This window comes from Adiantum capillus-veneris, chromosome 5 (genome assembly GCF_014529385.1).
Source record: "Adiantum capillus-veneris isolate H3 chromosome 5, ASM1452938v2, whole genome shotgun sequence".
Classification (NCBI taxonomy): Eukaryota; Viridiplantae; Streptophyta; class Polypodiopsida; order Polypodiales; family Pteridaceae; genus Adiantum; species Adiantum capillus-veneris.
Window position 1 is genome coordinate 142833659 of NC_140935.1, and position 15665 is coordinate 142849323.

The following is a 15665-nucleotide window of genomic DNA, read 5'->3' on the forward strand; positions in this document are numbered from 1 at the left end:
GTCTAGTCTTTTATATTATCTCTAGTAAGAAATGTCACCTTATAATTTGACATGTGCAACTCTTGTAGGTCTAGTCCTTTTCAAATTGTTGTCACAAGTGCCAATTTTTTTGCTGCAAAAGAAATACTTCTTCACTTGCAAATGATTTGCGTGCACCTTGGAGAAAAAAGAACATGCTTATCTTTTCACTTACTAAAATTGGCATGGTTGTTTTGAAATTTACAAATCTTGAATGCTTGATTTATGATCTCAATTTTCTTTTTCCAACTGCTACATTATATCATCATGCATACACCCTTAATTGTTATGCTAAAAATGTGGAAAATGTATCATGAGTGCTTGCATAGGTGTCGTAGATGCATACCTTTGGCATGCATGTTTAGGATATCTATATTTTACTACTTTGCTACAAAAATCCAATATGGTGTGTTGATTGCTCTTAATTTGTCAACTATAATCTGCATGTGAGGGTTGTATTTTGGAGTAAAATTAGCTTTCTTTTTCCAATGTCTAACTCAGTGAGGAATGCTCACAAATTGCAATGTATTACTCTTCACGCATGGTCAGATGGATACACCATCTTTTGGAAATTAAGTTTGGGCATGCATGGGTTCATGAATCAAAAGTTTTTGCACTTCAATTAGATTGCATGTATGGCTATAAATCTATCACGATGTAACATAGGCACCCTCCATCATAATCGAAGGAAAGTACATCCACCTCATGTATCTTATACATCTCAAACTAAATGTGCATAGAACAACAATGTATATTTCCTTATAGAACTCAGAAAGAATGGGCTCTCATGGTAGCATCGTGTATGGTAAAAGCCAATATTTTCCCATAGTTTTTGGCTAAAGGCTGTCATTAGTGCTCATCATGTACAAAACAAGAATCCCAAATAATATTTGCATCGTATCACTCTCTCCAGTGCGATTCACAGTACAAAACCATTATTGCTCACTTTTTTGGTTGCATAATCTATGCTTTAGTGTTGCTCGAGCAACATTGGAGGAAGTTGGATAATAAGATTGTAAAATTGATTATCTTTGTTACAATTTTGAGAAGAAAAAACGATTATCTTTGTTACATATACTTGCTCTTCAATGGTTCATATGATCTATTTCTTGCATCTTGTGCTAGAGATATGGCTTCATAAAATTAAAGTTAGCTTCAATGAATTCAATTTTTCTTGACATCAATTTGTTTATATTTACTTGTTTCTTGAAATTGTCTCAAGCATGCAAAGGAGTAGTAGAGATTCCCCAAAGTGATCTATCTACCTAGAGATGTTTTTGCCTTGGATCCATGAGCATTTTGCATACATGTGGTGCGTGGTAGGAATGATTCTTTGATTCTCTTTTGGAAGGATTCCATGCGATAGACCCTTTCGCACGCTTACAAAGGATGCTCCATTAAAGTGAAGCATGCTATAGACCATTTTGCAAGCATGGCCACAATTGATTAGTTGCACACTTGATTCTAACTTTCTTAGTAAATGATTCTCCAAAAATCCAAAAATCAATCATCAAATTGGATTTGTCAAGATCAAACAATCTTGTCAACCTTGTGATCCATCAAACTTGAAAAACGTGACAGGAATTTTACCTATGTTGCAAATCTTGCGGTTTTTTTGTGGCTTTCAGGATTTTTACGATTCAAGTACCTTCAATGGCAGCGTCATAAGATCTGTTGCATTTGTTGAAAAAAATTGTGTATTTTTTTTAGTTTTTTTGCAACATAGATATCTGTTGTTCCAAGGTCAGTATTAGCCAAAGGGGGTCTACTCACTTTAGAGGACAAGTTTCCATTGGTATCTATAAAGGACTCGTAAATTGATGATATGTTTATACTAAACAAATACTACTTGGGATTTAAGCACATGCAAAGCAAAAACTTTACAAAACATCGACCGCATTCTTGCGCAAAATAGAAGAATCTTTAAGTGTGGGTGAAATTCTTATGAATTTCTTGATCTTGTAGCATTAAGGTGATGTTTTTCATGCATCCTTGTGTCTTGCAAGCTAGTCTTTGGAGATGAGGGGCCAATAATCCCACGAGGGATTGGTTGTGGTCCCTTGAAATCTTAGTCAAATCAAAACAGGTGACGATCTTTACAATATGGAAGAATCTCAAGAGCACACAACACAAGTAGTATTATTGATTTTGCTAATACAAAGATAAGGCTTGCCCTAGAGTGATGGGCATATATATAAGCCAGGGGGGGAAAACCTCTTAACGAGGAAAAAAAATGCGCAAATGGTCCAAAGTGTGTTTACACACATTACTAATCCCCTCAAGGAGTGATGTGGTGAATGTAAAAAGTCCCCCTGGGAGTGATTGGTAACATGATCTAGCACTCACATATAGAGGTGGAAGAGAGGTGCGTGATCCTATGTGATCAGGCCACAAAGAGGAGTAAGTCCTAAGCGTTGTGAAAATCTTAGAACTTCTCACAAGGTGCAGCCTTTGTGAAAAGATTAGTAGGGTTGTCTTGCGTAGGCACACAAGCCAAGATGACCTCTCTTACAAAGGGTGTCTCCTTGACTTAATGATAATGCACCTCAATGCGCTTTGTGCAACCGTGGAACACTAGGCTCTTGCAAATGTAAAAGCACTTTGACTATCAGTGAAGATAGTGGTGGCAGGCTGTTGTCCAACACCCAAGTTAGTCAAAAGGTGTCTGAGCCAAATACACTCCATAGAAGGTGTGAAAGATGCATTGTACTTAGCCTCACAACTAGGAATGGCGAATGTAGGCTGCTTCTTGCTCACTCTAGATATGCATGAGATGTCAAGCATGGAACAATGTGCCATAAAAACCATCTCAATCCAAGCATGAAAAAGCATGTAAATTTGGTGTTAATGATCCTTGCTTAAGATGTATAGTGTACTAGCAAAGGATCCTCTTAATTCCCTTCCATTGTGTAGACATTGGCCTATGCATCAACGTGCTCGCTTGCGAGCATACTGAACATCTAGCCTCGTAATGCATATAAATAAGGTAGCCAACTACTTGTTAATAGAGAATGACATCAAATGATTTCTAGTATCATGAAGAATAAGCTTCAAACCTATCTCCATAGGAGTGATAATAAGCTTATTGTCTTCAAGGATGAATCTACACAAAAATACCTCAATGAACTTTTTTTTGACACAAAGAAATTGTCATGCCAAGGGCAACCATGGGGGGTCAAGGACCTGGGCCAAGGGCCAACTGCTAATGGGTAGAGAATCCTACAAGGAAAAGGGCCTATAAATAAGGAGGTAGGGAGGAGGATTCTTCTTAGCAGTTCCTTAAGGCTTTACATTGGTATCAGACCTTTAATATTTTTGGGCCAAAGAGGTCGTGATCTCTCAACTTTGCATGCCTTTGCATGCTCATGCAATAGAGAGCACCATGGAGCCGACGAATTTGCAAAGGGCTGTGTGCAACAACCCTAGCAAAGGGGGAAGGAGGCGGGTCGACCTGATCAAAATTAGGTGCAGGAGGGCTTGGCGAGGTTGCTTCGACTTGCTCAGCAGTTTACGTCACACATGTGCAAGCCGGGGAGCCTCACATCATGCTCTCTCTCTCTCTCTCTCTCTCTCTCTCTCTCTCTCTCTCTCTCTCTCTCTCTCTCTCTCTCTCTCTCTCTCTCTCTCTCTCTCTCTCTCTCTGTGCCGCTGCATCGACGGCATAGCTCCAGAGGAGCTTCGTTTCATATTCAAGCACCCAAGGTCAAGGACCTTAGGGCCTTTTAATTAAGCCAAGGGAGGGTGCCCATGGGCTAACCCCCCCTCTATCACCTCTTTATTCTCCGTTCTCGACACCACGGCAAGCCATTGTATTGGGGTGAGCAAATGACGGAGCATCAAGGGTTTTCTACATGCAAGATTTTTGTAAATTTCAGAAATTCACAAACACTTATCGAGTAAGTGCGAATTCAAGAAGAAGATTGTGGTTTGAAACTCTCGCCATAACCAATATTTTTGAGCGAGCTCCACACGGCCGGCCGGCTTCAAACAGAAATTTAAGCAATAGCAATGCCTCATCGGCAACACACTTAAAGGGAGATTCGTCGACAACAACAATTACCAAAATTCTCGGTTTTGGCTTGGAATCGATACGGTTTTTTTTGACAACTGGTTGCAAATTGACAAAGTAATTAGCACGGCTAATTACTGGAACATGCGGTGGTTGCTACAGGCATCTTGAGTCAAGGTACTCTTTCTTTTCTTGCTCGCACTGCACATAGTCGCCATGGATTCCGACATCAACATGACGTTTGATTTCGAGCATCATGCACATGATCTTCCCAATGATGGCCCACAAATGGATCCTCTCATGGAGGGTACCCACGCAGCTACGGAAGGAGATGACACTTATGAATTGCTTGATATTCAGGAGTTTCGAGCACTTCAAGCATGCATGTTTGTGATTGAGAAAAAAATTGCATCTTTGAATGACAATGTTAGTAAATTATCCACTTTAGTAGTGCAATATATGCAACAACAGGCCAAGGGAGATGTCATCCTCAAGTTGGAGGGGTTAGATACCTTCCAGCAAGTGCATGGGTTTATTCGCGGTCTAACACCATAGCTTAATTAGCATGTCCAAGACTCAGGGTCTCAAAACGCTTCAGGAGGCCATAGTGCAATCTCAAATCCACGATGATCCTGATGATAAGACAACACAATACTCATGAGCTTGACAATACACATGGTAATACACGTACACATCATGGGCATAATAAAAGAAAGTTTATAGTAGCCAAATCCGAGGCGTCCAAGAAACTCAAGGGGTCTAGAGGGCCTCTCTCTATAGAAGAGTTTGAGAAGATGAAAAAAGAAAAATTATATCTTCAATGCTTACAAAGCGGCCATGGAAAAAAAGAATTGTTCCAAGGGAAAATTTGATGCCTAGGACAAGGAGTGAGCAGTGCACATGGTGCAACTATTGCCTCTTGAATCTTCCTCAGGTTTCTCCAATGTGGAGGTAGCACACACCGAGGTAGTGCATGAATGGTGCATAACAGCTTCCATGTGGCAGCAGACCTTCGATCCACATGAGCTAGTGTGCATTGATGGGTCTACTCAAGGGCACAAGGTGCATATCTTGGTAGGTGACAGTGCCTTGCACAATTTCATTAACTACAGGTTAGTGAAATGACTCAAGGTACCCCAAACTTCGAGTTCCCACCGTTACAAGGTAGCGATGATGAATGGCCATGATGCCGAGGTGGGACACTCAAGCGAGAGCTGTACTGTTGGAAGTTCAAGGGTATGCCACATACTTGGATTTCTAGGTTATGAATATGGTGTGGGCAAATGTGGTACTTGGTCAAGAATTCTTGCATAGCCTAGGACCATCACTTAAGTGTAGCTAGGAGCACCAACAGTCTGATGTTTGAATCCCATGGCACACGTGTTGTTGTTAGGAGAGAAGGATGTGACTTCCTCACCACTCATATGTACACCAGAGCTTATGAAGCTCACTTTTGATAATGCAATAGATGAAGTTTTCTTGTGTTACTCTTTGTGTCATTTTCTTGCAAATGTTGATTATGTTGACAATTTCGCAACGCCACATGTTTCTCTCTCTTTTCTCTTTGCAATATCTACTCCTCTCTCTTCTCAACAAGTAAATGCTGCTATTGAATTTAAAAAAAATTTAATGAAATTTCTCGATGTTTTTTCCAATGATTTACCATCAAGATTACCACCGTCGCGACCTGTGCAACATGGCATCGACGTGGTTGTAGGCAATAAACTAGTTAGTAAACCACCCTACAGAATGAACCATTCTGAGGTTGCTGAGGTGGAACGTTAGCTTGCTGACTATCTCAGTAGAGGGTTTATTCAACCTATTTCTTCACCATGGGCTTCTCCTATCCTATTGGTGAAGAAAAAGGACGGTAGCATGTGCATGTGCGTTGACTACCGTGGTTTGAATGCAATAACTATTCAGAAAAAGTACCCATTACCACGAGTGGATGAGTTGTTCAACAAGGTCACTCATGCTTGTATTTTTACGATCTAATTGCGATCGGGATATCACCAAGTACGTATTCAACTTGCTGATATACACAAAACTGAGTTTTGAACAAGATATGGATACTACGAGTTTCTGGTTATGCCTTTGGGTTAACCAATGCGTCCACAACTTTCATGCCCTTAATGGCTAGTGTCTTGAGACCGTATTTGGGCAAGTTTGTTATGATCTTTCTCGATGAAATTCTCATGTACAATGCCTTTGAAGAAGAGCACTTGCAACATCTAAGGCTGGTGTTTGAATTGCTACGAGCAAACAAGTTATATGCCAAAGATTCAATGTGTGGTTTTCTCAAGGAGAAAATCCACTATCTAGGACATGTCATCTCAGCTAATGGGTTACATATGGATCAATCCAAAGTGGATGTCATTTGCAGGTGGCCTTCTATTAGAAATCTAGAAGAGTTATAAATTGTTTTGAGATTTGCAGCTTTTTATCAAAGATTCATTAAAAACTATGCTCACACTGATGTTCCGATGATGGACTAGCTGAAAGCCAAGGGGAAAACCTTTCAATGGGGTGCCGCTTAACAAAAAAAATTTAATGCTTTCAAGAACACATTAGCCACCACTTCTATTCTAGCTATTGTGGATCCTTTGAAGCCATTCATTTTAGAAACAGATACCAATAATTATGCTATTGGAGAAGTCCTTCTACAAAAGGGAAGGCCAATTGCATTTGAAAGCAAGAAGCTTGATTTAACACAACAAAACTACTTTGCTTATGAACGAGAACTCTATTCAATAGTGTCTAACTTGAAGAGATGGAGGCATTATTTGTATGGAGCTCAGTTTGAGATTGTGTTCGACCATGAAAGCATAAAATGGTTTACACAACAAACAGATTTGAAAGGTCGAAAGGCGAGATGGACTAAGATTCTTCAGGAGTATGATTCAAAGCTCCGGTATTGTAAAGGACGATACAACGTGGTAGCTGACGCTCTTAGTCGTATGCCTACACTTTTGCTCATGAAAATTTAAAGTGGGTTTTTGGAATCTCTTAAGGGCAAATATGAGCATAACGATGCATACTCCAAAGTGTGGAGCCATGTGAAAATGAGGGATCCTTCTCACTCCAATGGTACTGGTAGTGTGTCGTTAACGTCCACATTCAGTTCTTCTCTCTTGAGTGATGAGTTGTAGAGATCGAAATTTTTTTCCATCGACAATGGGTACCTATTCCACAATGGAAGAGATTGTGTACCAATGGAAGCGAACATTTGGTGCCAAATTCTTTATGAATGTCACAATAGTCCAAGTGCAGGGCACCCACGCTAAGACTTATACTCTTGTAAGACGACAGTTTTACTTGCCACGTTTACATGGCTATGTCCAACACTATGTCAAAAATGTCAAGTTAATAAAGCAGATCACATGAAGGTAGGAGGTTTCTTGCATCCATTAGAGATTCCTAATGGTAAATGGGAAAGTATCTCTATGGATTTCATTCTGGGTTTACCAACCACTGTACAAGGTCATGACTTGGTATGGGTGGTCGTAGACGGGTTAACTAAACTATGCAAGTTTATTCCAACCAAGTCAACCATTAAGACTCTAGCACTAGCCAAGCTATTTGTGGACAATATGTAAAAGTTGTATGGACTTCCAAGTAACATTGTGAGTGATCGTGATCTCAAGTTTAACAGTCATTTTTGGAGGGCTGTGTTTAAACGATTGGGTACACAACTCACCCTCAATACAACAAATCATTCTGAAATGGATGGTCAAACTGAAAGAGTCAATCAAGTGCTAGAGGATATGCTACGAGCATACATTAGCAAGAAGCAATCATACTGGGAAGAGTATCTACCGCTTCTTGAGTTTGCTTACAAAAGTGCTAAGCTTGCAACGACGGGATTTAGTCCTTTCATTCTAATGTACGGTTTTCAACCTACGTCACCGGTTACGGTGGGGCTCCGGTGGGGTTGGCAACTGAAAAACTCCAACAATTCAAGGATTTTATCTAAGACCATATGGATATGTTGAAACTAAGTCTTCAAAATGTTCGACAAGCCTAGGATCAGTATAAGAAGTACGCTAATAAAAAACATCGGCAAGTTACCTTCATGAAAGGGGAAGAGGTATTTTTGCGTGTGCTAGAGCATTCAAAAAGTTTGAAGACTGGGCCAACACCTAAATTATCTCCGAGATACTGTGGGCTACGCAAGCGAGTTAGTGATCAAGCTTACAAACTCTCACTACCGGCACATTCTCGTATTCATCCGATATTTCATGTAAGTCGTTTACATAAACGATTGCATGGGGATGACAATGTCATTGACCTACAGATTTTGGTTGATTTTGTTGAACCTCCTACCCAACCTCATGAACCTAAATGAATATCAGGCTATCATGATTTACATACACATCATCATGTACGTCGAGAAGCTTTAGTCAAGTGGAAAGATTGACCTGAAGAAGATGCCACTTGGGAAAACATTAGTGTTCTTAAGAAGAAGTTTCCCACTTTTGTTTTCGAGAATGAAAACACTTTTCCAAGGGGGGAGTAATATCACGCCAAGGGCAACCCTGGGGGGTCAATGACTTGGGCCAAGGGCCGACTGCTAATGGGTAGGTAATCCTACAAGGCCAAGGGCCTATAAATAGGGAGGTAGGGAGGAGGATTCTTCTTAGCAGTTCCTCAGTGCTGTACAAAAATACCTCCATCAACTTCCTTAGAGTGTATGCCCAAATAAAAATACAAAAGCCCCAAATCTAACGTCTCAAACGAGGCATTCAAAGTATCCCTAAAATCTACAATCTTTCCCTCATTTGACATAATGAGCAACATGTCGTCAACATGGAGCACAATGACTAGAAACACACCATCCGCATGCTTGACATACAAAGTGATTTGAGCTGGACTATGCCATAACAATCATGTAAGCATGGACCTCGTACCAAGAAGGTGGAGCTTACTTTAAACCATACAAAGCCTTCTTAAGCCTACATACCTTGTTTTCGTGCCCTTTTTGAACAGAATCATGAAGTTGTTCTACATACAGTTCCTTATGAAAATCTCTTTTCAAAAACATAGTCCTCATGTCCAACCAATGTACATTCCAACCATAATGAGGTGCCAATTTAGAATTGTGACAAATGGTAGTCGCACGACAAGTGGGAGAAAAAGTCTCAAAAATCGATTTTGTATAATGGGCTTTTTTCCAAGAGTCAAGTCACACAAAGACCTTGTGCCATTCTTCACTTAGCATCATATTCATATTGCAATACATTTTGAATTTTGTGTTTCATCAAATGGAGTTTTACCAAACACTGAGCGAGCTTTAGAGCAATGCAAGAATCAAGAAAATCCATCAATAGTAAAAAATACAAGGTTTACAGTAAACTCTATTGCAAAAAATTATTACTCAAATAAAAATTTACTTGGAACTTGATAGTAATGCCGATTTGTTGAGAAAAATTATAGCTTGATTATAATAGTACAAAGACTATTGAATAGTACAATCTATATGTGAGTGGGGTGTGTGATGAAACTAACAAAGGTAGAACACTACTGTGTTGAATGAATGAGTGTGGTAGTAATGCATGGTTGCTATGATTTAGATCGTTAGTCAACTTTTTTTTGAGTGTTGAACATGCTATTTGCACCTTTGATGCTACCTCCTCAAAGGAAATCAATCATGCTTAATTACCCATCCTCTTTTGCAACCACGTCTAGTTCCTAACCAATGATGCACACCATGCTGGCCCTTAGTCTTGTGACTCCAAAAAGGTATGCTTTTTGCACACTATAATGGGTTATTTTCTAGTAACTGTGATCCTAACAAAAGCACATAAACACCGATATCAAGATAATAGTGTGCCATTATTTGAGAATGGAGCTAAAGTTTGAATGGGATATGAAGAGTGCAAGTATGGATGGTGAAGAATGACTTCGTTGGAAGGGGAAAGATGGCTATGTAATTGGTCTTAAGTTGTGAGGTAGTGCATGTGCCAAGGTGGCATGCACTTTTTAATGGAGTTTTTATGCCACTTATCGCAATGAATATTGATATATTATTATTTTCTATAGCTGCAAGGTGGAAAAAGCTGACCGAGCCTTGGGCTATGCAAAAAGACATCACATTTATGTATAAATTATTATTCAAGTGCTCCTTATGAGCTATGGCCATTTATGACCGGCCGGCTAGTTTGTACTCACTTTGACCATTCAAGAAATCTATAAAGTAAATACGTGCAAGAGGTAAATAGTCATTCTTGCACGGGAGGAGATTGCACCCAGTGTCCACGTTGTTTTTCTCTCCTCTCTTCTCTTCTCTCTCGTCGTGCTGGCATAGAACTCCACTCTAGGAGCTGCACTGCACGTGCTCTCTCGCTCTATCTCGCTCTCTATCTCTCTCAGCTCGCGTACGGCTTCGATTACGTGCTTGTGGATGTGCCAAGTATGTAGATTTGTTTGTTATGGTTAGCAGTATGTTGTTCCACTATTTTGCAGGGCCTTCCGCTCTCCCATTTGTAGCAGTGGTATCAGAGTTGTGGCTACCCTCTTGGCTATGCAACAATTATGTGTATAATAAACTTCATGAACAACCGTCAAAGATAAGTGTTGCCACCCTTTTCTTTATAAATTTTATGATTATGCTTTGATTGGTATACACCTGATTGATTTGAGATCAACCCATAGCTAGATGTAGCTCTTCCCATCGCGTGATAGAGAAATTAATTACTTTGTAGTATATGCATGCGAGGACACACTCTAATTGATTGAATATTAGGATTAATTTGTTTATGCATACGTTTAGTTGCAATTACAATACCTTGCACATGAATGACCATGGTAGAAAGATAAAAAAAGAGAAGAGCTTTTAATGAGTGCAACAAGATAAGAGAAGAAGAATTTTACGTGTCTCTGACGAAGTACTAACACGCCGCAAATCTTTTTATTGGTAGGGAGCTAAAACACCGTAGTAATTTCTTTAGAATTAGAGGGAGAAGATGATTAAAATTGTAAGAAGAAATAAGAAGAAGAAGAGGAAAAATAAATAAATGAAGGTTGAGATTGGGTACGATCACATAAAACATAGTGCGATAGTCAGAGGAATTGATCGATAGCGGCATACAAGAGCAGGGGTGGTTGGCTTACATTGAACATCTAGAAAATAAAAAGGGTGTTAACCCAGTTGCCCAACGTGTGGGAAAGAACCCCATCAAGAAGTAAATTTTCAAAAAATAAAAATATATATATATAATCCCAAGATAGTGTCGCCATTGCTCATAGTGTTCATCGATGACAACACCAACTCGACACCAAACAATTGAGACGTAGCAGCAGCAATAGAGGGCGACCTGTCGTAGGATATGGGGGAGAAGGCATGCAAAAGGGTACGTCTGCATGCACTAGATCTTCCTCACTATGATAGCCCGCCCCGCTACCTCGGTGCAACCGCTCTGAGCCATCACTTGTGGGCAAGACACAACTGACTTGGCACTGTTGCAACATCCTAAAATTTTCTTTCAGAAGTCTTGGAATAGTGGGTCCAATATTTTAGTTTTTACTCACGTATGGCCTATAAAGTCAAATATTGTTTCCAAAAGCGGGTTGCAGTCCGCAGCAGTTAAGTTCTAAACTAGCAACCAGTTAGAGACCTACCAAGCTTGAGCAAGAACTCCAAATTAGGCAGTATTAATGTGTAAATGCATATAATTGAACCACTCTCTTTGATAGCCTATGTAGCAATTCTAGCAGGATCTTATTGATCTTTTTACATAGTCATTTTACTTTGGATTTGTGACTTCTTATGGCATGATTTCCATTATTTTTTCATTTTTTTTTTTTTCAATGAGTATGTAGCATGATCTTCCTGAATCCTTCGCCCATTTTTAGCACTCTCGTCAGCATTGTATTTGAACTTGGTTGATACTTTTAATTGGGATAAGTACAAAATTGTGTACGACCATAGCTACACACGCTCCTACTGTAAGGGTGGTTTGTGATAACCATTTTTTGCAATTTCACATAATTACTGCTATGATATAGTACATGATCTTTTTGTGCCTCCTTCCATCTATCGTGGTTGTCAAATGTCGTGAACTCATCTGTAAGGTATAAAATTTATTACACTTATAAAACTGTGAAAAATTCTTGATTTTGTTCTCTTCAAATGGCTCATTGTTATCTATTACTAGTTGTAAATTATAGTAGCACTCAACAACACCATTATCTTTATTAGGTTTACCACAAATTTATGGAAATACGAGTTCTGTCTTGATTGAACTTAACCAAATGATCTTGATAATGATCTTCATATTTCTAACTCGTTTTTGGTCTAAGATTCACAACAACCAATGCAGACCATAATGTGTGGCAGTCAGATTAGTCATCTCGTCAATTTATTTTGCAAAATTTTTGAAAGCTTGAGTGATAATATACTAGCCATGTTCTATCAGATTTTATGATACCTTCCTCGCTTGTTATCAATTAAATATCTAAATTAATCTATGCATTACTGCTTGCAATGTATTACGACTTTCGAGGAATCCGGTGGGTCACACACTTCAGACATTACACCACCCATATTGCCCCCAACTACAAAACCATGTTCTTCGCTGAAAGGGAAACTGTACTTACACTTACATGCTTGACCCTATCCCTTTATTGATGATACGCACTATCGCAGCCATTCGGATTAGCTTCCACTCCCTTCGATGTGAGACAGGGCGTTGGGGCAATGGAGAAGAGTCAAATCAATTGTGCACATTATGCTCACTGCAAGTTCAAGAGTCTTACCACAAACTACCAGAGTGCTCAGCTTTTGGTCACATTTGAACTTGCTTTCCTCACATTTTTAGCCATGACTTAGACCTACACACTTTCCTCTCCCAACCACAATGTGGGCTCCCATTGCGACTCTTATCACCACAATTTTGGAGCATTGAGAGTCACTCATCAGCCACACACATACTACATCACATGTAACTTTGATCCCATAGGTCATATTTGACCTCCGAGGACGATAATAAAATCTATCTATCCATCTCTCTCTCTCTCTCTCTCTCTCTCCAACCCCCCCCCCATGGCGAGGTAAGGAAGCTGGCGTACTTTAATTTCTCTAGGTACTGACTCTCTCCGCCTCAATCACTTTATTTTGGAGCAGGGGCTAGGGTAGAAGTGTCAATATAGAGACGATGAGATTTGAGCGCTTCAATCACGAACTCTGGTGGATAATTCTGAGCACTGAGAAGTGGAATCTAAACCTGGAGATCAAGACAATACTCAAATGAAGCAGCTCAATAAACGACGCATTGTGTAGAGAGCGCGACACCCATCTTCACCTTGCTGTGTAAAAAAAAAAGCACCAAAACCGAAGGCATGACGCGCACATAAAGGTAGACACCCGTGTCTGAGAATCGAACGCGTGATGTGACCAATGATATGAACGCAAGTCAGCTTAGCCTAGCCAACAACGCATCCAGTCGTGTCTCTATACTACAGCAAATGTTGTATTATTATTCGGGGGTAGGCTAACTTAGTTTTGGAGCCCGGCCACTTACTTGCTCCTCTACCCTAGGCTACTAGCAAGAAGGACGAGAGAGATGAAATGGCGTAGGGTGCTACTAGTAGCAAGAAAGAAGCGAGAGATGAAATGGCGTAGGGTAGAGGAGCCAATAAGTGGCCAGGCTCCAAAGCCGAGTCAGTGTACCCCCGAATAATAATACAACATTTGTTGTGGTATAGAGACACGACTGGATGCGTTGTTGGCTAGGCTGAGTTGACGCGAGTTCATACCATTGGTCAGATCACGCGTTTGATTCTCGATGTCTACCTTTACGTGCGCATCAAGCCTTCGCTTTTGGTGTTTGTGTTTTTAACACAACGAGATGAAGATGGGTGTCACGCTCTTTGCACAATGCGTCGTTTATTGAATTGCTTCATTTGCACATTATCTTCATCTCAAGCTTTAGATTCCACTTCTCAGCGCTCAAAATTATCCACCAAAGTTTGTGATTGAAGGGCTCAAATCTCGTCGCCTCTATACGGTCACATCTACCCTACCTTGAGCCCATCTTGTCTACCTCGGAGACAAAGAAAAGAAAAGAGCCATACTCGAGGGCTCGCGTATATATCCACCCCCCCCGCCCCCAAAAAAAAAACACACACACACTCTCTCTCTCTCTCTTATGCATGCACTGACAGCTCACGGTCGTCCAGCCATGGAGATCTCAATCGTCGCCAGTAAGTGCATGTTGCTATATTTGCATTTTGAGAGCTACACAGAGCCCAACATCTTAATGTCCCTCATTAGATTCAGAAGTCTCTATCGATTGCACTGTCATGTTATGATGTTTGCCTTCAATGCCACTCTTACAAACCCCTCAAACCTCCTACTGTCAGTCCAAGGTGATCCCACACAGAGGGGGGGGTAATGGTTATGGATTACGCCATCGTTATGGATCACCCCTCCCTCCTTCCATCCACTAGCTGCTTGGGGAGTGCATGGGTCGCCCACACGGAGCGTGGGGGAGTAATGATTATAGAGTACCCCATTCTTATGGATCACCCTTCCCTCCATCCACTAATTGCACCCCCCATCCCCGTGGTTTTGTTGGTTTTTTTTTTGGGGGGGGGGGGGGGGGGGGGGGGGGGGGCGCGCGCGCTAGGAATGGATTTAGTATAGTTCTCATCGTTTTCTCTAGACTTGCCAAGTGCTAATTTTATGCTTTGAGTTTTGGTGGATTATGTATTGATTGAACTTTGATCAAATGGTTCTGCTTGGTTTTTGGCTCCCTCAAAAAATCTTGCACGGTCTTTGAGAAAATTTTGACTTCTTCGTTCTTGGCTTTAGTTCGGCATTTGTATATTGTCAATTATTTTTTTATTAACATTTAAATCCTTGTCACAAAAACAAGAAAAAAGTAGGAGCAAAAGCTTGTGGGTGACATGGAGGCTAGCTCCTCATCTTCATTTGTCTCTATGGTAGGTTGAGCAAGTTTAGGGTTTCAAGGGCTCCTTTTTCTTTCAAAAGATGGCACTATGAAGTAGTTTTCAGGTGGTCATGTATAAATTATGCATATTGTGTGCGTTCAAAAACTATCTCTAAAACTCTTTTATTTGTGAATTTTTGACATATAAAATATACATTTTTTTAATTCAATCTATTTTTTTACTCAGCTCCATTATACAATACTCTTCTACATGTGAAAATGTGAGATAAAATGAAATTTAATGACCCCTTCTGCGGCACTCACATGATAGTCACATAACCATTAATTGACTTCTCAAAGAAGTGGTACCCTTCTCTATGGATTTCATTTTACGTTTCTATTGACACAATAGCACAAGAATTACAAATCAATTTGGGTAATGAAGCGATATGTTTGGTGAAGAATACAAGAAGGAAGTGAGGTTGGTGAGGAATATTGATAGAATCTCTATTTGCAAGCATTTGTGTAGGTTAAAATTCTCCACTACACTTTTGGAAATACATGATATTCCAATTTTACATATTACTTTTCCATTTTAAATGCTATAGCATCTCTACATTAGACCCCCTATAGTGGCACCTGCCCTATTTTGCTTCCCTCCCCTATAGAAAGGCAGTTTTTAGACAAGCTCTTCTAATGACATATTCATGAAAATTTTGACCTCCATATGATGAAAAGTATACCTTAAG